At 40.8% G+C, this 27,622-nt stretch overlaps 2 long non-coding RNA genes across 4 annotated transcripts; one reads left to right on the top strand and one right to left on the bottom strand.

Moving 5' to 3' along the window:
- LOC144991954 (uncharacterized) lies at window positions 1–25,681 on the bottom strand. Its single transcript, XR_013655645.1, has 3 exons — window positions 24,340–25,681; window positions 17,226–17,343; window positions 1–5,071 (listed from the first exon to the last, which is right to left on the bottom strand). It is a non-coding gene; the product is annotated as an uncharacterized LOC144991954 (long non-coding RNA).
- LOC105354014 (uncharacterized) lies at window positions 5,009–17,131 on the top strand. Of its 3 annotated transcripts, none has more exons than XR_013655644.1 (6): window positions 5,009–6,991; window positions 7,891–8,090; window positions 12,166–12,241; window positions 12,354–12,532; window positions 15,091–16,508; window positions 17,024–17,131. It is a non-coding gene; the product is annotated as an uncharacterized LOC105354014 (long non-coding RNA). The 3 variants fall into 3 exon arrangements; XR_013655643.1 differs by having other exon boundaries at window positions 6,417–6,991; window positions 12,354–15,146; window positions 16,218–16,508; XR_002873212.2 differs by having other exon boundaries at window positions 12,354–16,508.
- Window positions 25,682–27,622: the final 1,941 nt, after the last annotated feature.

Raw genomic sequence — 27,622 nt, 5'->3', positions numbered from 1 at the left:
ATGACTCAACAAGGTATTCAAGATTTATTGTCTTAAAACAAGTTGTTACTGAAAAGTTTACAGTTAAGTAAGTTAGTTTTGTCTTATATTAAGTGTAAAAAAGATATTTGAACCAGAAGATAGACAAAAAATGCTCAGATTTTGTGTTTTGCAGTGTATTTACACTGCAAAAAAAGGTAACCTAAGTATAGGAATAGAATGGTAAATGGCGTATACTTGTATAGCGCTTTTCTACCTACAAGGACAAAGCGCTTTTACAGTCGCAGACCCATTCACCCAGTCACACACACATTCACACACTGGTGGCCGCTCCGCTGCCAAACACAAGCGCCACCACTACCAATAGAGCATTATTCTTCAGACAAAACATTTCCAACAAAGTAGTACATTTTCTTACCGTGCAGCAAATTGTTTTACCTTTTTTTAATCTAATAACAAGATCAAAATCTAGAAACAAGAAGTTTCACACAAGCATTTAAAAGCAAAAATAAGCTTAAAAAACAGAAGGCTGAATCCAAATTCTTCCCCTACCCCTAAGGCTTCTCCCTACCCCTACATTTAACCCTTTAAGCGGGGAGTCATGGAAAAATAGTGTTCAAATTCGGATGAATACGCATAGCTGCCAGCACTCTGAAAATACATAACAACATTGGTTTTAAAATTAGTAGTTAACTAATAGTAGTAACTAGTTCTAAGCAAATAGTTTGTATCCTTTTATGAGCCTAATTGTAGTTCATTTTAATTACAGTGACAATAAAACTATTGCAATACGTGAAAATACGCCATTTGAATGTGAACTAAATGAGTATCGTAGTACAAGTTGGCCCATCCTAATGAATCCTCATAAAATCTCCAACTATCACTTATTCTTAGAACAAAAATCTAAATTTTTGTTTCCAAAATGTCTTCCTTTTACGACATGTATTGAACTTTTAAACATAACATCCTTAAAATGTAACCAATCATTATTACATTCATTCATTTTCTTTTCTGTTTAATTCCTTTCGGGGTCACGGGGCTGCCGGAGCCTATCCCGGCCACTTGTGGGCGAAGGCAGGGGAGTCCCTGGACAGGTCGCCAGTCTGTCGCAGGGTAGAATGTCCACAATAACACACCCATTCACCCTCACACTCACACCTATGGACAATCTAGAGTTGCCAATTAACCTATAAAGCATGTTTTTAGATGGTGGGAGGAAGCCGGAGATCCCGGAGAGAAACCACGCATGCACGGGGAGAACATGCAAACTCCACACAGAAGGGTCCCCCATTGATGTTGTGTTTATTCACGTCCCCCAGCTGGGACTTGAACCAGGGGCCTTCTTGCTGTGAGCCAAGAGCGCTAACCACTGCTCCACCATGCCGCCCTACATTATAATATCATATATATATATTTTTTTTTTAAATCAAGTTTTTCTGTTGTCAAGAGTTCAGAGCCACAGGATTTGGACTCATTTTAATTTAATTTCCTTATTTATAGTTCCTGACTCTCAATGAGACAAAAATTCTCCACTGTGATGATTTTGAGAAAAGCTTTGAAAGGTGTAGAGCAAAGAGAAGTTTTAAACCTAGTAAAACATCTCAAATGTCTAAAAAAGTTTGGAAACCTTTGCAGGGACCAAATAGTTTGTAGCGTATGAAGTCAATCCCACAGAACATCTGCTTTAGTCCCACAAAACTTCTTCTTTTTATTCTAAATCTACTTCTTTTCTGACTTGGGTAAATAATTCCATGGCTCCAGTATAGTGAAACTCCTGCTTCATGGGTGCGCACCGTCTTTTTGTTCTGATGAGCAAAATGAGGCAATTAGAGTCTCAGCAAGCCAGCAAGGGATGTGGTGCCAAGCCAGCGTCACGAGGGCTTTGCCGACACCCACGAGAGAAACGGCACGCGCTGCCGCGGCGTCTCCCACCTCGCACTGAGGCCCGTGCCCCGAAGAGAGAGATTTAATGGACTAACAGGAGCATTCCTGTGGGTCTGCTGCCTCGCTTCTTCATCTGCTAATGAGTGGAGGGAAACGGGTCCATCCCAGCCCAAACGCAGGAGCAGCTGACATTTGCCTGCTTTTACTGCTCATCCTATAGCTCACTGTGTTCAATACATGTTTCATCTTCAGGAAACACTTTTGTTTACCTTTAATTTTACACATTTGACCTTTCAGAACCTGTTATTTGAAAATTAGGAAACAAGAGCCTACAAAATGTTTGCATAACTGTAAATTAAACAATTAAAGTAGTTGCTTTTAAATGTATTTGTTTGACAAAATATTTGATGCAAATATGCGCCGAACCGCTACGGCTTCAAAATTAATTCAATTTAGCATCAAGGCAGAAACATCACTGATTTTTCCTTTTTTGTTTTTTCATCGTGATCAAGGGGTTAAATAAAACCGTGAAGGTTGCCAGCTCAGAGTTTCCAAGTCTCTAACCTGCTGTCACTGAGTCCCAGAATCCCCTGCTTTGGAAATCAATTTCCCGATAGTCAGCTAATTTATTGCCAGTATGTTCATTGATTGTGTGTCCTTTGGGAGGAGAGAGCGCTAAAGCTTATTAAAGTTACCGTCTTAAGTAGTATTATACAGAATAAATGATCAACATTCATAATAGTTATGCAAAATAACTCCAGAGTTATACATTAATGTGCATTTAATTTAACATTTTTGCTGTTTTTTTTTTCTGGCTTAAGCAGATGTTTATTGTTGTGTTCATTTTACACTGTTTCCTGATGAATAATAACGAGATTCACGTGATATCCCGTTTAAATGTCTCGTCTAACAAACGTCAGCTGATATTTATAAATGGCGTCCAAATGAAAACAGTTGTTACGAAGCCATTAACACTCATGGAGTTAACGAGTTAAATTGCTCTTTCCCTCCCGCCTCACAGGATGAGGAGAATTCCAGAACAAAAGAAACATTTAGTGTCTGTGTGTTTATTCCTCTGCTTGCTCTGTATTTATTCCCGTCTGTCACTCATTTTTTTCCCTCTCCTTCCACCTCCTTCTCCCCTGCGGCTTTCTCTCACACACAGCCGGAGCGATGGCGTTGCAGCAGAGGGAGAGAGATCTGGGTGACCATCTGAAACCAATTATGGCAGCGCTGCAGCCACCCAGAAACTAAGTGACGGATGGGGATCTTTGTATTTATAGCTGGGGTAATTGGCAACATTCAGACATGCATTCGCATAATACGTGCACACAACACAAGGAAGTACAAAGAAATAGACAGTTTATAATGTGAACACTGGTGTAGGCAAAGACTGTTTACGCTCAGAAATAGAGCGGCCTCACAGGCAGCAGGAAAGGTGCTCGCTCTGTCAGTGCGTGCACGTCTCGGTGACGCACCCTGTTTATGAACCAAAGGCCACTGTCACAGGAAGACAAACAAGTCTCAGGGATGGTCAGAGAAGCATGTTTGCCTTCTCCACGGTCTAATCAGACCTGATGTTTACAGCCGTTCCTGCAGTCAGGACAGAGGGGTGTGCATCCCGTAGACTGTCAGCGCGTCAAACCTGCATGCGAAAACATACACAAAACACATCTGCCTCTTGTTAAGCGCCATAAATGGCTGCCATGTGGTCTGCTGATAAATAGGCCAGTCTATTTATTGGAGCACAACAAATTGGCTACAAACACTGACAAGAAATTGGAAAACTATAAATTGCAGCGTGATGAAATCTTTAAAAGGGCTACAGGTATTTTACAAGGAGCCTTTGCTGGTTTTATGTAGTAGGAGGCATTTCTTTTGACTGCTTTCTTCTTTCACACGCCGCCTTGTTAAACAATAAGGGGGTGGGGGGCAATGGCACTTTCACACCGAGCAGGTCCAGTGCGAGCAGAAGGCTCGGCCGCATTAGAGCTGGGCAGATCCGCCACTCGAGAACGATAAAGAGCCTGTTGCACCCGAACTCTCTGAGAGACGCAACCAGAAATTCCTGAATGAATCGGCAACAGACAAGCCCTAAACCCCGTGTAATTACATATTTGGAGTTTATCAGGGTTTATGCGAAAATGCACAAGTTTCCCTTCCCTGGTGGTCCTTAAACACATCCATATGTCCAGCATGTTTCCATTTCTGCTCCTCCCTCTGCCCTGTCTCCCTTTTTCTTTCTCATTCCCCCCTCCCTCCTTTTCCTCCTCTTCCTATTTCCCTCCATGAAGAATGGCTGCGGTGCACAGATGGATGATATGAGCCGCTGGAGTGGTGTTTTCCTATTGTCAAGTTGTTGACTCTTTAGATTCGGGGTGCCACAGATCCAGTTTAGTCTTTTGGAGTCGTTTGAGGGCATCAGCCCAGTGCCAGAGATCTTGGATGGAACTGTGTGCAATCATAGGAAGCCACAGCCTGTCCACATCGCACAAACTGGAACACACACACACACACACAAATGTAGGGAGGCCTTCTCTCGTGTGTGGGCCAGTTTTTTCCTTTTTCTTTTTTTATATATTTCTCTTCCTCCCCGTCTGACTTTCTCTCACTCCTTCTCTTTCAGCTTCTCCCAGCTTGAGAAAAGCGATATGTTTTAAAACACGTGCTAAATATTACCATATTTACATTTTCCTGTTTCAAGAAGGCAGTGAAGTGGGAGTGTGCGGTGTGGATTTAACATTTTTGTTTCCTTTTTTTTCCCTTCAGTGGAAGGCTCTCAGGCTGAGGTTGGGCTCTGTTTGAAACTTTAAACCTTTTTCATGCTTATTTGTTTTATGATTCTGCAGGGCACTGTGTTTACACAGAGAGTGCAACATCTGGATTAGATAATTTGTTGAGAATTAACCAAGCTCCAGTGCTTACCAACCTAATCTAATTACATCTGTTTGATGTTTTTTTTTTCTCCATCGTGGATTATTTTACAGCCAGCTCATCAGTATTCACCTTTTTGCTGTACATTTTTGTTAAATATTTTTTTAAACCAATGGAGATTGTGCAGCATTAACCTTACCTTTAATCCCCACCAGCAGGAGATCCTGTGTCAAATCCCCAATTAAATCCCGGCCGTGATGTTTGAGTTTCCAGTGACGGCGGAGGCTGGTGGCGTGGATGCGTGGGCAGCAGTGGTTGGGCTGGACGCCCGAGGCTGCATGAAAAGAGAAATTCACTGATAAATAAATTCTGAAAATGACAAAAAATCTGTGTGAGAAAACAAAACAAGACTTTAATCTCTCACAGGGGCGGAGCTAGAGCATTTTCTTTGAGGGTGTGGGAGGGGGCAGAAGACTTTGGAAGGCCATTACAAATAAAAAGATAAAAAAATACATTTTTCTAACATCTTTAATAATATTATTGTTTTAATTGTAATTAGAAAATGTGGCTATTGTTATTTTTGCAATTCTTATAAAAGCTTGTATTGATAATTTCTTAATATTTGTCAACAATTACCAGTAGACTATTTCTGATTCAAAAATTGGGGAGGAAAAACTTTTTGCTGGGGGCGCCGCTGCATTGACTTTCACTAAATTGTTCCTTAATGTAGGAAGAAGAAACTTCTTATTGCTTTTCAGACAAACATTTAAAAAAATTTTGGAAACATTTTTGCATTTAGCTGAAAAAGCCTAAATGTTCGTTAAAAAGGTCATATTTCTTCTTCTCTCTACAGAAGTTCCTCTTGTCTTCCTCAGACCTGTTTTTCCTCTCGTCTTCATCATTGTCTCTAGTATGCATACTTTCATGAAGTATTTCTATTTGTGTTTTTAAATCCATTTGGAACCTACGTACGTTTGTTCTGCGAGTTCGGAAAACATGACAATAAAGAATCTCTAGTTGGGTTTAAAGACAGGTTTTTTTCATATTTTCCAACCAAGGAAACCTTAATTTAAGTGGGAGGGCGACACATTTTTTTCTTTTTCTTCTTTTTGCAAAATAATATATAAATATTTGTAGAATATTCTCTGTAAATTGCATGGACTGGAGTTGGAAGTACATGCTTTAAGTTCCCCCACGATCATCTTTTAAACTAGTTCCAAAGTGTCCCCAGTGGTCTTTTAATGGTGATGATGCCGTATTTAGCGAAAAATCCCCAAACCTGCTTCGTTCTCCAAGACTTCTTCTGCAGAGTTTCGTGAGAAATCCTGAATTGTGTCTGGGACTGTTGGCAGCGAGCAGCCCCGCCCCCCTTTCCCCTCCAATAGCTGAGAGCCCAGAGCATTATTTTGGGTATTTTCTGTCATAAATACCACCTTTTTTAACTGACATTTTTTTTGTCTACTCCTGATTCACAACCATTTGAAAAAAAGAAATACTCATATATGACTTCATATATGAGCTTCTTCGTGAGAAAAATGCCTCAAGAAGATGTTTTTTTAACATCTTCTTTTTGCTATTTAAAGTAATTATATATTTTAAATATATATATATATATATATATATATTTAAAATATTATATAGCAGAGGGAGAGAGATCTTTCTATTTAGCCGAAAACATGGCCATAAAGTTAAGTTCTGTAAAGAATGTTAGTGTGTTTTTATGTGGTATTTATTTCTGGCTCTTTCTTTTCAGCCCACCCCCACCACCCACCCACCCAATATCTATTGTGCTTTATCTCCATTACAACACTGGCTGCGCCCCCCCCTGGGTGATCTGCCTTGAACCCCCTAATCTGCTGTGATTCCATCACTCCTGTTGAGCCACACAGACAGATTAGTCAGCCTCCACGTACAACAGATGTGTCCAGCGCCTGATTTGTGTGTGTTTTATTGACTCTGGCCATCTGTTAATACAGTTGCTGCTTTCTCCTCCTCTGTTTGTTGATGCACACAGACAGGCGAGCCGAGTGCCAGGAGAAACATTCAGTGAAGTGGAGATTAGAGATATAAAAGGAAGAGCAGAAGAGAAGTGGAGCTCCTGAGTAATATTTCAGGAAAAGGCTGCTGGTTTGAGTGCTGACCTGTGACCCGCTGCATCTCAACCAGTAAAACAGAAGTATTTGTCCTTGTTTTTCAGCCCCCCTGATTTAGAGGAGCGTGTGAGCAGTGCTGGTTGATGGATGAGTCTCACATGGTAAGGCCTTCCAAAAAACTGTTAAGAGCTAAGATTCCTTCTCTTGGAGAAAAGTGAAAGATTGCTTGAGATATCTGAAATTCCTTGCGGTGCCGTTCCTCGGATTCCCTCCTCGGCTCGTGAGTTGTTGCCAGAATTCTGTGGGACGTCCTGGTGTGTGCCCACACGTGCACGTGGGGACCGGCCCTGCAGAAGTGACGGTAATGTGCAGCAGTTGCAACAACTTGTGTTGGGCTGTTGTCTTCTGTTCTCTGAGGCATTCCGTTTGACCTGCTGTCTTCGCGCAGCCCGTCACTCCTCCTCGTAAACCTCACTCCCATGGTGTCTTTTTCATTGTCCTCCTGTCTCACGTAACACTCGCAGAAATACCTTGGAAGCCACAGGGCTTATGAAAACTTCTGCCTCACATCAATTATCTCCTGTCCCACTTAGCTCCCTAAAGAGTGGGAAACGTTTTGCGGTCGGTGCTTAACCTGCCCGCTCGGCATTAACCCGATCATTCATCTTTTCACTCTGACCCCATTCGTCTGTCCTTTCTCCCTGCAATCCTCAAAGCCATCTCTGCTGAAAGTGTCCATTTGCCCACAACATGAGATGCTTAGGGAGCTCGGCACTTTGCTTGTTTTGCAAGCTGTGAAAGCCGTGGTCATTGTGAAGACGTGATGTCCGGACGTGGAGCCGTAGAAGCGTCTGAGATCACAAGAACCTGCTGTGAGGACGGCAGCATTCAGTAACACACGAGGGGATAAGGAGGCGGTCAGTTGGTCCTTAAAGACCCATTCTGGTGAAAATGGTGTTTTTTTTTCTGATGATGGAGGACACATATGAAGAAAATTATGAACCGTATTTTCACGACCATAAGGCGCACCTGAAAGTCTTAAATTTTCTCCAAACTGTAGGGGGCGCCCTATGAGGCGGTGCGCCTAATGTGTTGTTGTGGGACGTAGAAGAATGAGAACGGGGGAGGATGACGGTGCTGCAGCGACCTCCAGTGGATTACAACGAAAAGCTGTTCATCTTACGCTCCCACTGCAGTAAAAAGATCGCCGACAAACACCTCCAGCCACATCACCAACATGGACGAGGTGCCGACATCCCGGTGAGTCGCACTGTCGAGAAGAACGGGAGCAGCTCAGTAGCAATATGCACAACGTGGCACGGCTTTTATTGTTGAGGGAGGAGGCGCTTGGCGAGTTATGTTGCTCAGGCTAACGTGTCTGCTTGCACTGCTTCCGAAGTGCCAAAAAGCTGGCATCATTCATGAGGAGCAAGGGCAACGAGACAGACTCAACACAACCCAACAAATAGTCCGCTTTTTGTGAAAAAAGCAATCCAAACCAAAAAAATACCAAGAATAAAGTACTAAAAACTGGTTTGGATACAGAAGATGAGCACTTTGATGGATTTGTTGACTGAAAAAATAAAAAAAAAAATCACAACCAACTCAGTTTTGCTCCCGCTGCCTTTTTTTAAAACACACTCCAGCACGCGCGTTTTACCGGTATGTGTTAACGTTCCCGCGCCCAAACACCCGGTGCGCCTTTTGTACGTGTCAAATACAGAAAAATCACCCATAGCCCAATAAATCAGAGGGGAATTTCTGATTAACTGATAAAAAATGTCCTTCCAAAGCAAGTTAAAAGATATAGAATACATATTATTCTTAAGGGGGAAAATCTGCCAATAGGACCAGAAGAATTTCTTCTTGGGAAGATTTCTTTAAAAAGATGTGATGCTCTGCTCTTTAAGTCAAAAGAAAAACTTGAAATTAGCTTTGAACACTCTTATTTAGGTCAAATCCTTTAATAATTGGTCTTTCAATAAGCATGTTTTGCTCAAAAATAGTTTTGTATCTTTAAATAAGCTATGTTAACGCCCCCCCCCCCCCCCCCCCCGCACACACACACACACACACACACAAACATTACCCTTTTAAGACCTTTCTCCTAAAGTAAGACTAGTATTTTACGTTTATAGATGCATTTTTCTTACAAAAAATATTTAAAATATATAATTACTTTAAACTTTTGTCCTGCTGTTGTTAAATACATTTATACTTTTTAATATTTGCTTAAATTAAGATGGTTTCCTCCAGATCTAATGACTCAACAAAGATTGATTCAGGATTTATTGTCTTAAAACAAGTCTTTCCATCTAAATAAAAAGTATAGCTCGAAGGTTATTGCCCTGTGTCAAGTGTTATAAGGTCATTAATATTAAACTAGAAACTAGACATACATTTTGGTTAGATTTTATGTTTTTGCAGTTAAAGCAGGTCTGATTTGAACGACGGCTCAAAAATAGTTTGGGAAATGATCAAGTATGTGCTCATGCCAGGAATAAATATGAAATGGCTTTTGGTGAGCTCAACCAGTTGACGTTTTACCAAAAAAAGCCAAAATTCTATAAAAAAAACTGTTTCGGCAAAGCTGATGCTGAATTTTATTGAGCTGCTAATTTAAGTTTCCTATAAAAGCTGAGAAATCCGTACAATCTACCATAAAACTCACCATTTATCTCTACTCTTACCTGTCAAATGCACGCGTGACCCTAATAAAATGCAGTTTTTCTCTTCTACCTTCACTTTTCTTCTTTTTTTATGCCAACAGCAGGGGTCAGTGGGAAGGAAATGACACACAGAGAGCCCTGTGCAGGGCGTGTGGGCTACCTTCAGCTGAGACCATCAGAGGCATAACTCAACTTGACTTGGGTCAGGTTTTAAGAAAGAATTCACGAGCGTACAGTAGTTTAACCTGCATGTCAGGTCAAGACTGAGCTCACTCATTAGGAATGAAACCCATAAAACCAGAAAAAGAAGTGAAGTATGAGGGAAAACCAAAGAGTTCAAGTCCCTGCAGCTGTTGTGACGGTTCAGCCAGCAAAAGGTGAACGCATTTCTCCAGTTTTCGTTTTTTCTTTACGGTAGTCTGTTAAAGTCCACATTTTCATGTCACTGTAAGAGATGAAAAGGTTTGTAGTCTTATGCTTTTGTTAAAAAAAATATGACTTTTATTAAAGTTTTATGAAAACAAACCCTGCTAATGTAGATTTTAAAATTGAGTTTAAACTCCATTAGAAAGAGCTTTAAAGAAAAATGTAGAGAACTGTATGAAAACCAAACTTCAGTGAATAAAATGGCCCTGAAAGTATTTATTTTTTCCTGTCTTTCCTATCAGGGACGAGTTTTAGAGGGAAATTTGAAATATTTGGTTTGATTTCAAATTGAAAAATTCTTTCAGATGATTATGATTTCGATTAGAGCTTTTGAAGAGCATAAAAATGCAGTTTAGTTGAAAAAAATTGACTTTTAAATTAGAAAACACAAATAGAAAACTAAAATGAAAAAAAGGAACTTGAGGTAAAAAAATAATAATAAAGCATTAAAAAGGGACAAATCGTAAAAACAGAAGAATACTGTTTATTTAGTCCTTCATTAATTTCAAACAAAAACATAACCAAACCTGTAAATTAATGAATTTATTAGAAATCTACACTTCTTCCCTTTTTCCTGAGAACAGAGTAAACTTGGTTTTTAGGATGTGGAGTCTTAACATTCCTTTTTTGTTTGTTTTTTAAGTTTGGGTGTCTGCTATTTTATTTTGCTTTATAAAATGTAGTGCTTTCTTAAATGTTTGTTTTGCTTTTTAATTGTCATCGTGATCTTTAAAATGTTTTTGGGTTGAATGATTTGCTGATGTGATTTGCTCCCTACCGTACGTTTCTAAACCCTTTCAATATTTTATTTTTTCTGTTTTTCTGATGTTTTTCCATTTTTTTCCATTGAATTTGATGGAATTTCCCAAAATCTTTTTTCTAAAAAATGAAAAACAATTTTGTTAAAGTTCACTCAACAAGTTCAGTTGGAGTCAAATGCTATACGTCAATAATAAAACCATGCTGCTGCATAAAAATGAGATATTTTAAGTTGTCAAGTAGTTGTTCCTGCTCCCTCCACACACACAAGCTCAAGACCATTAACGATGTTGCATTGAAGGGTTATTTCTTGTTCCAATTGTGAAACATCTCCTTTTCGTCTGCGTTTGGGAAGGAAAAGCCTTCCACACATGGTTAACCTCGTCATCACTGAGCAGACAACACTCTAATTGATGCTTAATGAGTTAAAAACCTCCTCTGTTAAAAGGAACTGCAGTAACTGAGCTGCGGGGCCTTTGGGGCTCAGTTACGCAGGTGAGGATAGAGAGGATTGGCCCAAGGTGCTTCCTGCGTCGCATCATCAGCGCCGTTTCCTATCGAGCCCTTTGAACTGGAACACAAACACTGGAAACACTTTCATCGGACCCAAGTGTCATCACAGCCGGGTCCCATGTATATGCATGGGACTGTCTGAAAATATACAAAGTCCAATTTGCCCAGGAAAGGCCAACCTCAGGATAATGACTCACATGTGATCTGCATCTGAGATACGGCCTGAGTCATCACCAGATGTTTCAACAGGATTACATCCAGCTCTGAAGAAGAGCAATAGATTTTCGGAGGGAAAAAACAAACTTTTTGAAGACCGACAGAAGACATCAACAAACATTTGTTTCTGTGAAAAAAGTGAGACACGAGAATTTACAAAGATCCTGCACTGAAGTACTTTCAGAACCTCCGGAAAACAAACCAAAGTGTTTCTTTTGTGTATAATTGGAAGTACACATGCTAAATGAGAGGAATTTTGAGGTCAAGTTAGAGGAGGAAGTAAGTTGGGCACCAGGCCTTCAGATAAAAGCTTACAGGTGGAAGCATAGACAGTGTTAACACATGTAAGCAAGCTGCGCTGCTTGTTTGTTCTGGTGTCTGTTTTGATGTAGAAAATGCAGCTCCCATTGCATAATGGGTTTTCCCATTTAGATCATTGTCTGTTCTTTGAATCCATCATTGTTGTCTGCAGTAACACGAATGAATCACTGCAATAAGAGATAGCCTAAAAGAACACTAATCTAAAAAGAAAAATGACGAGAAAGTAGTAAAAGGTTCAGTTCATTATGCAGCAAGTCGCTTTTACTCAAAGGGCTGCCTGCCCCGCCCCCAGGCTAACAGACACACCCACTTTCCCAGTGGAGCTAGCGGTGATCGGCTAAACGCTTTCCTTTTATATGCACATCCATCTTTACAGAAATTTGGATGTTTGTTTGTTTTTGCGGGCCTAACGCTGCAGAGGTCTGTTCTAGGTTGACGTCATGAAATGGGCGGCACCTACAAGGAGAGAAAGGTGGAGCCTCAGACATCGAGGTGTCATACTTCCGGGTAGGAAAAGAACTTGCGAAAACAACTTCTTTTTAAAACAGATTTTTTTTCGTGTGCCAAAGGTAAAATATTATCATATACATTGTTTTTCTCATGTCTTATCCTTGATCAGATAGATCAGCCTGAAAATTGAAAGGTTCCGGTTCGAGTCCCGGCTGAACCAGGACATCAACGGGGGACCTTTCTATGTGGAGTTTGCATGTTCTCCCCGTGCATCCGTGGGTTCTCTCCAGGAACTCCGACTTCCTCCCACCGTCCGAAAACATGCTTCACTCTAAGTTCTCCCTAGGTGTAAGTGTGAGTGTGCATGGGTGTGTGATTGTGGCGACCTGTCCACCATGTCCCCAGCCTTTGCCCACGAGTGGCCGGGATAGGCTCCGGCAGCCCTGTGACCCGAAAAGGGCAACACGGGTTTAGAAGATGATGATGAAATATCGAAATTTATACCATGGTCTGGGTGAATACTCGATTCTGATTGGCTGCTGGGTGTACATTAAAAAGTGATAAACCACAGTGATAACCGCATGGTGAAAAAAGAAGTTCCGGTCACCTAGCTTAAATGTTATATATCGCCGAATTTTGACTGCAGCGGTGGTGCGCCGCACCATGTAACAAAAATTCTGCTTTTTGTGAGAAAAGCAATCCAAATTGGAGAAAATAAAAAGAATTAAGGACTAAAAACTGGTTAATATGTATTGCTTTTGTAAGTGGCCATCGTATAAGCGGGTTAATGGCCTTCGAAGTGTGCATTATTACTTTTTAACGCTTTGCGTTGGACGGTTCAGGCTTCCACGGCGTGCGTTAAAAAGTAATAATGCACACTTCGTCAGCCATTTAGCCTTACGTATCTTCTCATATCACTTTGGTTATGAAGCTTCAGTAATAAAAAATAAATAAATAAAGAGAGCAAATATACTTATTAGACGGCAGCAACAGTTTTTCTGAGGAGGTCGTGCATTAACAAACTTCTTGTCATGGTCTTCAAAACAGCTGAGATTAATGTTAAAAACTAAGAGATTTAATTTGGTTTCTCCATGTTAAAAAGTAATTCTGTTTAATAAAATGTGTTTAAAACATTTCTTAAATTAGGAAATGTGTGTTTTCTGAGTCTCAAGTCAGGTTTTTCTATTGTCTGGTGTTTGGAGCAAAAGGATTTTGACTCGTTTTGATAATAATTTCCTTATTTCTAGATCCTAATGAGATAAAAAAAAACACACAATATCTCCAATTTGGAGAAAAACTTAGAAAGGTGTAGAAGTTAAAACAACTTCAAACCTAGTAAAATACCTTAAATGTATGAAAGCAAGGTTGTAGGTCTTTGCAAGCAGTCTAAAATATAGTTTCTCTGTGTAGGTAAAAAGAAAAAATGATAACAACTTGATCTATTTTGTGGTGACAGCGCTGTTTTCTCAGTAATTAAAGGTATCTGCAGCAGAAAGATGGGAGGCGTGAACCGCGTGGGAATCTGTGTGTGGGATCTTTGGTTTTGGCCCCCGTATGTTTGTGGCCATGTGTGCATCAGAGAAGGACGCCCAGCAGGCGGTGTTGTTGTAGGTGAGAGTGAGGAGCCCCCCGATGGGCAACTGTGGCAGAGAGGCCAGCTTTGATCAAAAGCCCAAGAGGAGGAGGGAGGAGGAAGAAGAGGAGAGGCAAGAGGAAGTGAGGCGAGGGCTGTAGAATGGGAAACCTGGAATGATGGACCGTGTCCTTAAATCCACAGTGGGACCCCTTCAACCAGCATGAAAACCACCTGCTTCCCTGCCACCACACAGTCTGCCTCAGTGAAATAGACTTTACTGCCACTATTATCAAGACTGGAAACTTGTGGAGCTTATGTGAGCTTATTTTTCTTGCTCTGCGTATCTTTCTTCATCCAGTTTTAGCAAACAGCAGGGCGATGTCCTGCTTTTGCATCCGGTTTGTTCCTCTGATGAGATTTTTTTATAAAAGCAGCTCCACAGAGTCGGCCTTTTCCAAACACCTGAATAATGTATTTATGCAGTAGGCTTGGGGCGGCGTATTGATTGTGGACAGATTGAGTTACCAGGGAATCTGTGGGAAGTCTCACAAAAGGAGAGGAGCTAACCAGGGGCATGTGTGCAAGAAGCCGTGCAGCCAGACAAATGTATTCAGACCAAATTCATGCAGCTTAGGTCATTCTGGCTGCACATTTGCCTCCAGGGAGATGGCTTTAATTGAGACCCTCATTTTTTTCCAAACAGGACACTGTTGTTCCGATCTCGGGATGTTTCATCTTTTTAATTGACTTTTTTACATTTTAAGCTAATATACACTGTATTTTCAAACATTTAGTGCAGTTTTGCATCTTAACAAAAAGCTTCTGGATAACTTTCTTTCAAGAATTGTTATATAGGTTAAAACATTGCACATTTGCAAAACTCAAAAGAGGAAAAGTTCAAAACTTCCGCCTCAGACTGGATGGCTGCAGCACAAACCATGAAGGCTTGTTGCTTCGTCTGCCAAGTGGAACTGCAAACATGCATCCAAAGCCAGCCTCTTTATTGCTGCTCCCCACTTCCACAGAAAATTCAATTTGACAGAATAAATTAACAACAGAGCGTCATTTCAGCGGGCCTGCAGATTTCCACCAAAGGGCTGTTTTTCAATGTGCTGGAGATGCTCCTTTTTCTTTGACACCTACCTGTCTAATAAATTAATAAAGATTCATACAAATTAAAGCAGCAAGCAAATGGGCCCCTTCGCCGCCACCCCCACCCCCTTTGACCCGCCCCCTTTACTGTACCCTTCTGCTCCTGCTCATATTATATTGTTTCTTTCAGCTTGATCCAACGATTCATGTATTAAATGTTCTCAATGTTCCGGTACAGGGAAAGATCAACTGGGAAATGCCACTTTTCCGAAGTCGCCACACCAAATCTACAAGGTTAATTTTCTGACATTCTTTCCCCAAAGTAGCTTCCCGAGGCTCTAGCAGTTAGGAGGCGATAGATAGATTAAATTTGCAGTTGGTACTAAAGGTGACTAAAGGCTTTTTGAAAAATTTAGGATCGCAACCTCTCCCTGAGGTCAAAGGTCAACAAAACTTTTGTTGTGGTTGTGGACTTCGCCTGGCGGTGTGTGTGAAATTTCATCAAGATCATTCAAACAAAGGGTTTTGCCACAACGTGGCGGCCAAGTTGTACAGTAGGTCCTGTGGCCATCCCATAATAATTTTAAAAATATCCTTTAGATATGTTTGACACGTGTGTTTTGGTTTTATTCGTGGATTTAGAAATTATTTTTTGAGCCCCATCAGAGACTTTCTCTCCATTTATTTTTTAAAGGTTGTCTCCTGCTGTGATGTCATCATTTCCTCCTGTGTGTGTGTGTGTGTGGGGGGGGGGGGGGGTCACTTTGTCAAAATTCATATTTACTTGATTACTTGATATTTGCTTGATATTTACTGGGCTCATGCAAATTTTGGTGAGTTTTTGAGTGGCTATGGTCACATTTTCGCTCAAAGACTCAGAAAGAAGTCCAGGACGGCCGCTGCAGGACAGAATTAGAAAACCAAAATGTTGGTAATCAAACGTTTAAATCCTAAAATTTCATTCAATCAAAGTGTCTTTGACAAAAAGACAGGAAGAAATGTTAAACAATCTTTGAAAGCAGCAATAGAGTTTTGAAAGATAATTTAGAAGTTCTCAAATAAATTAAGAATGAGCATTGTCACTTTCAAAATGTCATGTCTGTGTTTTATTTTAATCTTATCTTAAAGGTTTGGACCAAAGAAAAAACAGTTTTTTTTCTTAGAGCAGATTGTCTCCTCGTTGTAATTATAGCTGCACTGATGACCATAAAGAAAGGCTGAGTCCTCTGTTGTGCTGTGAAGTGCACATGCCTGAAAGAGAGCGGTTCAGCACATTTGCTGTTTCACAACATTAACAAATAACATTATAATTTTCAGAATTAAACTCTCAGGAAAGTGTTATATTCTCATCATTTTCATGTGAAGCTGCAGAGAGATGTCACCTGGAGCGCTCTGATCTGACGAAAGCAGAGAACTCTGCACAGCTTGTGTGGCCCTGCAGCAGTTCGACACCAAACTCAGCCACAGGTTCAGTCCCTCCCAACCTCCCAAGCAGAAACTGCAACTCCTGAATTATGGCGTCTGAATAGAGCAGGGGCCAACAAAGCGCCAGGGCCTTGAGGCCCCGGCCGTTTCAGGGGTCTGCCTTTCCAAGTGTCCGGTGCTGAGATGAGGAGTTGCACGGGTGGGGGCTCCCAGTGCATTAGGCAGTAATAGGTAAGGGATGACCTAAACGATTTGTTGACTGGGACAATAAATCTGTTGTGTGTTTCTTGGCATGCTGAGGGGAGGATTACAAGTTGTCACACAAAGGAATGCAAATTGCAAGCCAAACTCTCCAAGAGGCCTGTGGAGTAGCGAGCCTTTTGGAGCGTTTGTGGGGATCTCTGCTTCTTTCTCACTATTTTATGTGTCTCTATTAGTCCTAATAACCGTGAAGGGTCTGAGAGTAGCCACTGTATTCATCTCAAATCAATGGCTTTCCCGCACCAGGCCCTATAGACCTGCGCATTTGCATTTTGTCCTGCGAGGTGACCAGCAGGACAATTGGTGTTAAGTCTCTTTCACACAGCCAATTGGAAATCTTGAGTCCTAATGACGTTTTTCACTCAGTTTCCCATAAACACCACACCGTACCTAGTTTTTTTTCTCTACTTTTTTGACAGATAAAATTGTCAGAACTTGATTGAACTTTTAGATGTAAAACGTCCTCCTCATTTTCTGTCCCTCAGTGTTGAAAGCGCGCGCCGTGGAGCCGGCCTGTGCGCGCGCAGGTGGACCAGAGAGTCCGTCCTCCTTCATATCGCCACCTAGCGCCTGCAGCAGGAAGCGCAGGAGCCCCCCCCCCCCCCCATCCCTCCCGTCCCCGTCCCTCCCCAAAAAGCCACATCTTCCCCGCGGAGAGCATCGACTCTACTCCGTCTGCAGCCGAACCTGAACAGAAGGAATGACCACTCCGGTCCGGTAAAAGCGGCTGAAGGCGCGCAGTGGAGAGGAGCGACGCGCATCCACAGCATGAGCATCGCGAAGGCAGAGCCGCAGCTGAAGGATCCTGCAAAGGACAGATCAGAAACTCCTATTAGAAAATCACATCCAAAAAGTTGTAAAAAGGTTCAATGGTTTCCTCAAAAGTAGCCTACTTTTATAGATCATGCTTAAAGAATAACATAAAATAAAACTATGTGTAGGCTAGCCTACCTTTTGTTGCAAGTATATCGCTGGCAAAATACTCCACGGATTAATTTCCATCACAAGTTTACAACTAATTCAGTAGAAAATTGTTTGAAATCATTTTAAAAAATCGTTTTGTTGTGGAAAAAAACGTTGAAAAAACGCAACTTTCAAAATAAAAATGATTTCATCTAAAAAACACATATTGTCTGAAATTAAAAAAAATAGATTGATTGCTTATTTTAACCCATTTTTTCCTGAAAAATTAAATAATCTAGGAAACACCAAACCAAGTGGACTAAACCCATTTTTATGTTGCACTGATGTCTGGGCTCTTTCAGGTTAATTAAAAACAACAATTTTAATTTAATGAATCAATTATCATTTTCTAAATTAAGCTTGATTATATGCAATTTTTTAAAGGTTGTGAGTAAAATTGTTTCTACAAAGTCTGCATGTCTCTGCCCCAAAATAAGATACTGAGTGGAAGTTCCTTCCAGTTTAGTCTGATTGTTGCTGTGTGCAGTGGTCAGATATCCATATTTGCATACGTTAGTATGCTTGGAATAATACAGGGAGGCTATATTATGTAAAAAATATTATGATAAATGTCAGGGTCAATGGTTGATTATGTGTTTAAGGGATGCAGCTTATCTTGGGTGTCTGCAGCAGACATGCAGGCTGGACTCTGGAGGATAACCAACACAGAGCTGATATTGTTCGGTTCCAGGTCTTCCCAGGCGGATCTCCTGAAATGAAGTCAGCTGTACTTTTTTTAGACCCACAACAATAGTGCACACTATTTAGCTATTTCAGTAAACACAAGCATTTAAGATGCATTGTTAGCAACTTTTAGCACAGATCCACCCGTAGATGTTTCAAAACCCCCCCCCCCCCCCCCCCCCCCCCCCCCACGTCTTGAAAGTGCACCGCAGAGATAGTTTAATTAAAGAACAACATTTTCTTAGAGCAGCTGCATTCCTTGCAGGGAGGAGTGTCCTGTGTTCAGCCCTGCGTCACACCAGAGAGACAGCCAACGTCTGCTCGTCCGTCTCTCCTCACAGCTTTTAATGGAGTGATTGTGAAACATTTTGTCTCTGTTACGGGGATGTTTTATGGCTTTCAGCCTTCAAGTATTGTCCTCTGTGACATTTAAGGTGGGGGCCCGTGTGTGCACACAGACTTTGATGACATTTTCACACGCTGTCTTAAAGATTGAACCTGTGAGTTATGATGCGGATCGTACAGACCCACTCCAATGAAAATGGTCTTTTCAGGTTCTTGTGGCATTTTTCTGATGATGGGGGACATACTTAAAGAAAAAAAATACATTTCTGAGTATTTGTTTATGATTGGTGTGAATCAGGAGCAGCTGAAAAAATGCTGTTTGAAAAATCTTGTAGCCATGACAGAAAATACGTTGGGCGGGGCTACAAGCTCCCTGCTCCACTTCATTCTGATGCATCCACTGTCCGACAAACAGATCCATGAACGTCTTTGTTTTCCTGGTCTGAGCATCACTCGCCATTTTTGTTGCACCGGCAATGTTAGGTTGGGGGTGTGAGGGGCTGTAGGCTAGCTGGAGAGAGTGCACCAAAGGGATGATGGGAAATTAGTGTAGACCTTGTGCCCCACCCACAACCCTTGTGACTTTCTAATGAACTACTGCGACTCTGTATGAGCTATTTTATTTTTTTTGGTGACTCTGTATTAGCCATTTTTTCTGTGTTTGGACAATAACGGCATAATTATGACTAAAAGACCACCAGGGAGGCTTTAAAAATAGATCAAAACATGATGGGAGTGGGACTTTAAAGCAGTATTGAAGGATGTACAGAATGTAAGAGAATCTTATCATTTGGTAGAAGAATTGATCCTTTTTCCTGTTGGCGTCTTTGGCGAACCTCTTCCTAATGGGTGCTGGTATTTTGAATGCTGATGCGGTGGTCAGGTGGAGTCCTGATGTGATATTTGAGGCCAGCAGAGAGGGTGGGCTGTTTAAACACCCCCCCTCCCCTCCGTCCTCTAATCAACACGATCATAACCCCTGCAGAACAAAGCCATGAATATCCATTTCCAAGGAAAAGGGTGAGTGCCCTCTCCATGCCTCCCTCACCCTCCTCGCCCCTCGGTTTTCTGTAGTCGTTACCCTGGTAACCCCATGGGCGGAATGCAGATCAGGGGGACCAGCGAGGCAGCGGCCCCTTGTCTCCCCTCACAATTCGCCCTGATGATGACTAACACTTTTGTTCATGGAGAGGGCAGGTGGGAGCTACAATCCGCTTCACATCATTGTCCATCTAAGATCTCCTTTTACCTCTGTAACCCCACCTCGTCTTCTGGCAGTCTTTATTCCTTTCTCTTTACCTGTGTCCCTCCCTTTTTCTTTATTTTTTTTTTTATAATTAGTTTCATTGTACCTGTCATTTTTGGGCTCATTATTTTCGATCCGTGGCGAGTCCTGCACAGCTCGCTAACAGCAGATGTGGGTTTCGCGAGAGGTCAGTGTTATCTAAACAGACCCATTGGGCTATTTGCTATAGCACCCTCCATCAAGCAGGAAGCCCCGAGGATCCAGCCCATCACTTCAATCAGCCGTGACAGCATACGATGAATTTGTAATGGCCGGATCCGGCCAAAGAGCGAATTCAGATGAGGAGTGGGAGCAGAAGAAGGGTTGAAAACGGACAGGCGTTTGGTAGAGCTTCAACCTGCATCAGTGACCACCCTATATGTGTGTGTGTGTGTGTGTGTGGGGGGGTTGTTTGTTTGTGGTCTGAAACAAACAAGAGATGGTTGTGGAGATGAACTAACTCCACAACACACATGTCTGAGGTCAAAAGCAGTCCGTTTTCTCTGTGCACAGGGTTTCTGTTTGAGTATCATCCATGCTCCGGATCCTACAAATGGGACACATTTATGGACAAGTCCCGGTTTGAGCTCTTAAATGTACTTAATGGCCTGTGGGCAAAGAGAAGCAGTGGTCTTATGGCTCCTCAGAGGGTAAGTACATGTGACAGCAGATATACACAAACTCCTGATTGGTATCTTGATAGATTGTCAGATAATGAGCCATAACGCAGATACGCACAATTGCTTCAGTGTGTGTGTTTTCTCGGTGTGTGTGCTCACAGACCGACAACACTTAATGGTCCAAAAGTTGATCTCGATCCAGTTTCAGCTCGAATTTATGAACCTGCCCCCCCACCCCACAGCAGCCTCTGACCTTCGACCACATTAAGCGGCGCAGTCTGCCTTTATCACCCGGAATCAAACATTAAAAGAGGGAGGGAGCTGGAGTTACTCATAAAGTCAGAGAGTTATGGGCACAGAAGAGGGGAGAGCGATAAAGACAAAGACAGAAGAAATGAGAAATTAAAAACAAAAGCGATCGCAATGACCATTGATGGCGGCGAGCGAGACACAAGGCAGGATAGAGCGGGATGAAAACGGATGAAAGGGTGGAATTTTCCTTTAAAGTTTGTCGCCCGAACCCAGTGGGGCGGAGTTCATCCGAAGACAAATAGGCTGGTTTACGAGTACCGTTCTGCAATTACCCATTACCTTGACTGTCCTGGTTTAAAGGGGGGCATGGCCTTGGAGTAACCTGGATACACCTGAAGGAGGGCGATAAAAAAAAAAAAAAAAAAAGCAGCGGGAGGATGAAGCACGAGCTCCTATCTTCACGTTGGCAGCTTGCACCCAAATCTGCATCCGTCCTGATGTCTGTCTGTCTGTCTGTCTGTCTGCAGCGCATGCAGCCGTGGCTGGCGCCCATACTGTACACACACGCCGTCCGCCTGAACATCTGCATGTCTGCTTGCCTCAAAGTAAACACACTCATCTGCCTGAACTGAAGATGTGACGCGCTCACACTCAAACACACACGAGTGCACACCTGTGCACGTTTCAAGATCTCAGACAGGTGGTTTGCTGATAGTGATGGGTAGGAAAATATTTGATGTCTCTAGCCTCCCCATTTAACATTCTCACACCATGCTCTGACCTTAAAGACTGTCCATGCATACACACACAGTGTGCATGACTTCATATGTGTGTGTGTGTGTGTGTTCATTCAGGTTTTAGCCCCAGCTAGCCTATCTTACTGCCCCCACACAGCTTCCTATTAGCAGGACTTATCAGAGCCCATTTGACCTCCACCTTCTCCCTGACCTCGAGCTTCATCCCTCAGGAGAGCCAATCAGCCCCTGTATAAGTGTCTATGTGTGTATGTGTGTGTGTGTGTGTGTGTGTGTGTGTGTGTCTGTGTGTTCAAGAGGCCGCTCTGCTGTCTGACTGTGAGCAAACAGTGATGGTCAAACATCCAGCCCCCTGCAGCCCTCTTGTCACTTCCACTGCCATCTCTGCTTCCTGCTCAAGGTTTGCAGCGGCTCACGTCACCTTTGCTCATATCTGTAGATCGTTTTATCAGAATTTTCTGCACACACTGTGCTTTGTTTCTAACATGTGTTTGCTTTAACCCTTGTGCTATCCTATGGGGTCAAGATGTCCATTGACGTGTTCTCCCTACCATGACAAAGGTGGATAAAGGTGGAGAGGATTTCATGTAATCCATGGACACCAGTGAAAATCACAAATCATTGAAGAAAAAAGGTTCAGAGCACTGTCTAGTGGGTCTAGATGACCCAACTCCCAATGTCAAAGTGCCTAGGATAGCACAAGGGTTAAAACAAAAAAATTCAATATTTTTCAAATAAGAAAATAGAATCAATTGTTTGTCTGAATTCTTTTTAAAAACATTTTTTACAGACAAGCTTTTAACAAAGCTGTTGTGTTATTTCCTTACTATTTAACAATGTCACTTATTTTACATTTTAACGCATTGATGCCCATAGATGCAAATATGGATCAAACCACCTGAATTACTTTAATTTCACATGAAAGCACATCTGGATTTCTTTTTCATAGCTGGAGATAAATTCAGGCGTAAACAGGTTTACATTTTAATACGTTTAAAGTGTTTGATGTTGCTATTAATGTTTTTAGTTTTAATGTAAAAAATAACATCTAAATGTACAAATAAAAGTAATTTGATTTGTTTCCTATTTTTCTCTCCAGAATCCTAAATAAACTGTTTTTCCCGTTTAAATTATTTACCTTTGACTCTTTCATATTGAATCTTACATAAAAGCACATCACAGTCATTTTGTTGCTTCAGTGGAAGAAGATGTAAACATTCAAACATTTTACTTAGAAGAGTTTTCTTGAGTTTTTTTTTTCTTTTACTAGACTTATAATGAATTTGAGTCTTGTTTAGTTTATGAATTTTAAATCTGGAAAGCAAATCAGCTTCAGCACAGAGAACTGTCCATAGAAAGCTGTTTGCAGTTCTTCATCCTGCGCCTCAATGGGACCAATTGTCTTCTTAATCAGAGGACTTTTCCCCCTCGCTCATTCCTGGTTCAACTCATGACCAGAAATGCTTTGTAGCAAGTGAAAAACACAAAATATATGTTTGTGAAAAGAAGAATTAATCACACTGGGTATCTTTGGATAAAGTCATATTTGTTTTTTATACCCTTTTCCTGCAACTCTACCTAGGAGGGCTTTCATGTGGCTGTAATTACCATATTTCATTAGTGTGTAGAGTGTCACCGCTGGAGCATCAAAGCGCTTGGCTCTCCGTATATGTATGTGCGGTAACCGCTGCCAGGGAAGTACACAACTATCAGTTTTTTTCCTCCCAGAATAAATTCGCCCTCGCCTGTTTTTGAGTGCACTCTCTCCCTCAAGCTGCTGTCGATATCAAAGAGAACCCATTCCGCATGTGAAGTGCCCCTTGTGCAGAATAATAAAGCAGTGCATCATGGCAAAAAACTGTGAAACACAACACTCTCACCACCATCCTTCAGTGCACACACAGGGACACACAAGCACGCGTGGTATTTCACTCTCCTTTGTACCGTCTTTACTCTCCTTGGTTCCGATTTTTTACTCTGGCACTTAAAAACACACTATTTTGTCTCATGTGCTGAGATGCAGAACCAAACTCTAGTCTTTCAGATTCTTGTGATCTATACTGCCAATAAATAAAACACTTTTGGATTACAATTGAGAAAAACATTTTAATTGTATTGCTTATTCCACAAAAGTATCCAGCCAAAAAGCTCTTTTTTGAATACTTGGTGCAATAGTGTGAAGTACATATTCCCAAAAATAGAAATAGAACACTAACCTCAGGAACTAAATCACCACAAAGTTGTAACATTTTCTGCAATGTCTACAAATTCCACACAAGCATTTAAAAAGGGAAAAATGAGCTAAAATATGTTAGGTAGAAGTCATTTTGAATATAGCCCGAAAATATGTGGGTTTTTTGCTGTTTCTAAGTAAATAGTTTGTATTATTTGAGCTTTTATGAACCTGATTGTAGTTTATTGTGATTACAGTGACGAAAAGCAAGTATTCTATGTGGAAATGACTCATTTAAGTGTGAACAAAATGAGAATCTCAGTTCAAGTTGGTCCATTCTCATAAATTCTCATAAAATCTATTCTTAGAAAATAAATCTACATTTTTGTTTCCAGAATAATGACAGTCTAACTTTATTTAATTTCAACCAAAAATTACTGTTTTTTTTTTTTTTTTTTGGTCTTAAATTAAGTTTTATCTTTGTCAAGAGTTTGGAACAAAATCGATTTCGACTCATTTTAATAATAATTTCGTATTTCTAGATCCTGACGAGACAAAACAATTCTCCACGGTGCTAGTTTGGAAAAATGCTCGGAAAGATGTGGAGCAAAGAGAAGTTAAAACCTGGTAAGGTATCTTGAACGTCTGTAAATCGAAGTTTGAAACCTTTGCACGGATCCAGTAGTTTGCAGAATAATATGTGTGCATTTGCTCCAAATTTTACCTCGGCTGAAGCCTTCAGTTCCACATAACTCTTCAGGAAATCCCTCCGCGCTCTTGACACCTGCACCTCATGCGTTAAGGCACTACAAGGTTGTGGAGTTCAATCTCACGGCTCAAAACTGCACATCTTCAAGGGGATGTTGGACAATGGGAGAAAATAATGTCTCAACCAGCACAAACACAGATGGGCTGGGAGCTCGCAGGGCCCTCCAAACGGTAAAGGCTTTCCACCGCTATCAGTGGGATTATCTAAAGTGAGAGCAGCTATCTGCCCCGCTGCTAAACACACTTTTGTTTTCCCTAAGCTTTATGGCCGCCCTCGGTCAGACAGAATCTAAGCTCTACTTGCCACACAGGATATGGGACGGAGACGTGTCATTGCAGCTTTATTGTTGGAGGAAAAAGAACAAAAACAAAACATCTCTCAACAATAAGCATGAACATGAACAGGACTATCACCTGGTGTCTGGACTGTGTGTTATCCTGGGACTGCTGCAGCTCAGCTGCTTGATCTTGAAATGCTCTTCAAAGCCGGAGCTGAAGTGAATCGATTTTCTCCTCAAGACTCTTTATCAAGTATTGATCAAAGATTAGGCCATAACACTCGTCCCAAATGCTATTTTGCATTTAATGAGTGTTTTTTTTCTCGCATCTCCCCAGTTTAATTCTTTTTTTATCAGAGCGGACTTTTTAGTTTGAGACGCTTTGGCCTGAAGCTTGATCCTCAGCAGGATTCCTCCGGCCCGTTAAGCCTTAACCTTGGCATCCCCTCAACCTTCCCTCATGAGGCCCAGTCTAACCGGGAAGGAGATGATGGGGGAGAAAGACGAAGGGAGAGGGGGTGCAGACCAAGGGGGTGTCTGAGGTGCGTGCAGAGAAACCAAGGACCTGCCACATTATATGCTCTAACATGACTGGCAAATCCACCACGGTTAAACAAACTTAACCTTCATTTGTGAAACGGTGCAAATCAAAGGGCAAAAAACGACTTGTGCAAGTAATTACCACCGGGAGAGAGCAACAGGGTGAAGGAGAGGTGGGAGGGACTGACGTGGCCCCCGGGAGGGGTGGAGAGTGTGGGTCTCAGAGACAGCCAGGCGTTAACAGGTTGAATGGAAGGAAATAGGAATCATTTAAGGTGAGGGGCATTTTTAATGAGTTTGCTCAGAAATTGATTTTCCAGTGTAATCTTTTATTTATATGCGGCGGATGGCGTGTGCCCGGTCGAGTGAGGGTCAGCTCTCAGAGCGCCCTGTCAGTGCCCCCCACTCCCTCAAACAACACCCAGAAGCCCAGGGAAAATGGTATTCCAGCTAAGGCAAATATTGTCCCGTCTTGGCTTAAGAAGCTGTTTGTTCAAAGAAAAGGAAAGAAGGAAGAGTCGCTCAGCTCTGCTTTTGTCGCCGTTCAACAACAGACCTGCTAAAAATGGACAGTTTATTGAGCGCAAATGTAAAGGAAGCTTTTATTGACATTTAATTGAACGTTTTAAATAGTTTATGGAATTTTTTTTAAAGTAGCTTGAATATAAATGTATTAATTTATTACAAGTTTTTTTTTAAACCAAATAAAAAAAATATTTAAAAAAAATCTTGAACAAACTCTTAACTGTTTGTCTGACGTAACGGAGTTTTTCTCTGATTAGAAATAATGAAAATCCCCTTTATGGTCGATTATCAAAGGTTTAATGTCAACAGAAATATTGTTCCTGCATGTCTTTCTAGATTATTTTAAAAACATAAACAAAACTGTCTTAAAATAGAAAAGGAATTATTCTACTATTTTATCTGTTTTTTTTTATTTTGCGAAACTCTATGAAAACAGGTTATAAGCAGTTAGGAAACACAACCGTGTTTAATTTTAATTGCTCTAAAAGTTTTGAAAATTTCTTTTAAAAATTAAAATTAATTAATCACTTCTTGATTTTTTTAAGTACTGAGGTTAAATGTATTTGTAATTCACTTTTTGTACCTTTTTTTCCTCCTTTTCTCAGTCGTGGATAGTGTTTAGTTTCAGTCTTTTTTTTAATTTTTTGTTTTTTCTTATTCCTGAACAAGTCGCTCTGTGGAACTAAGGCATAAATTAACAGAGTTGGAAAAGTGTTTGTAACAGTTTTCCAAAAACAAAGTTGGAAAAATTGCACAAACCTATTGAAACTGCTCATAATTTTCTTCCAGATGTATTCTTTGCATAAACAGTTTTACGACATTTTACTGTCAGCAAGGCGGTTCGTTCTTCCGTTCCAGGCTGAAGATGAGGCCTTAAAACGAGCCTTCATCTGCAGAGCTGAAGGATTCATGGGACACTAGGGCCACCTAGAGGCAGACAGAGGGACTGTAACACAGTTCCTCTTTTTGTGACTCTACAAGTATTGAATTTGATGAAAAAAAGAAAAGCTATGAGTTTATTAGTTATTGGTTTCTTTTAAGCATCAATTTTTCATTTGCTGCTGTATAAGAAACCACTATTTACAGGCTTTATTTGACTTTTCATCAATCATAGCCTGAAAATAAGCTATAGCACTTCATTTAAAAAAAAAACCTAAGATGCTTTTAAATTGTGTGGACATATCCTAAAAGTATGTTTCATTTATAAAAATAAAAAAACTTTTTTCTTTTCTTGCCTTTTTGCCATTTTTATCACCGTTGTTTGATTTATTTAAATTACCTTTCTAAAGAAAAATATATTATTTTTCTGTCTATAATTTTATTTTTGTTATTGTTTTTATTTTTAAGGGCAAGACTTTAATAAGCTAAGTTTCTGTCTGCTCCCTTTCAAACATTTGTTTATTATTATTAGTGGTAGTAGTAGCATTGTGCCATGTTTACTGTTTATCATTAACATGTTTGAAACAAACTTTAATTAAAAAAACATCAGTCCACATTTAAATTCCTTAAAAAAATCTTGAAGGTTTTATGCCGTTTGGAAATTTGTTTTTTTTACATGTTTTCATTTTTGGATTTTTTTTTTCTCTTTTTGTCTTTTACTTACTTTTATTTCTATAAAATATATAATGTTAATAATAATAAATGTTAAACATTACATAGGATTTAGAGTTTAAGTTAAACGTTTTTTTTAAGTTGCACTTGAAAAAAATAAAATAGGGAAAAGAAAGAAAGACAACAGCGTGAATTTGAGTTATGACCCACAAATTTTAACATCATTTCAACCAGCAGATGGCAGATTCACATAATTCTTTACCAGCGTTTTTTTTTTAAACTGCCGTGAACATATTTTCATCAGAACAGTCACAAAAAGGCCAAAGTGAGTTTTGGGGGCTATTC

This window comes from Oryzias latipes, chromosome 4 (assembly GCF_053564925.1).
Source record: "Oryzias latipes strain Hd-rR chromosome 4, Olatipes_Hd-rR_3.1".
Classification (NCBI taxonomy): domain Eukaryota; kingdom Metazoa; phylum Chordata; class Actinopteri; order Beloniformes; family Adrianichthyidae; genus Oryzias; species Oryzias latipes.
The sequence above is the reverse complement of the archived record's forward strand: the minus strand, read 5'-3'. Positions and strand labels throughout refer to the sequence as shown.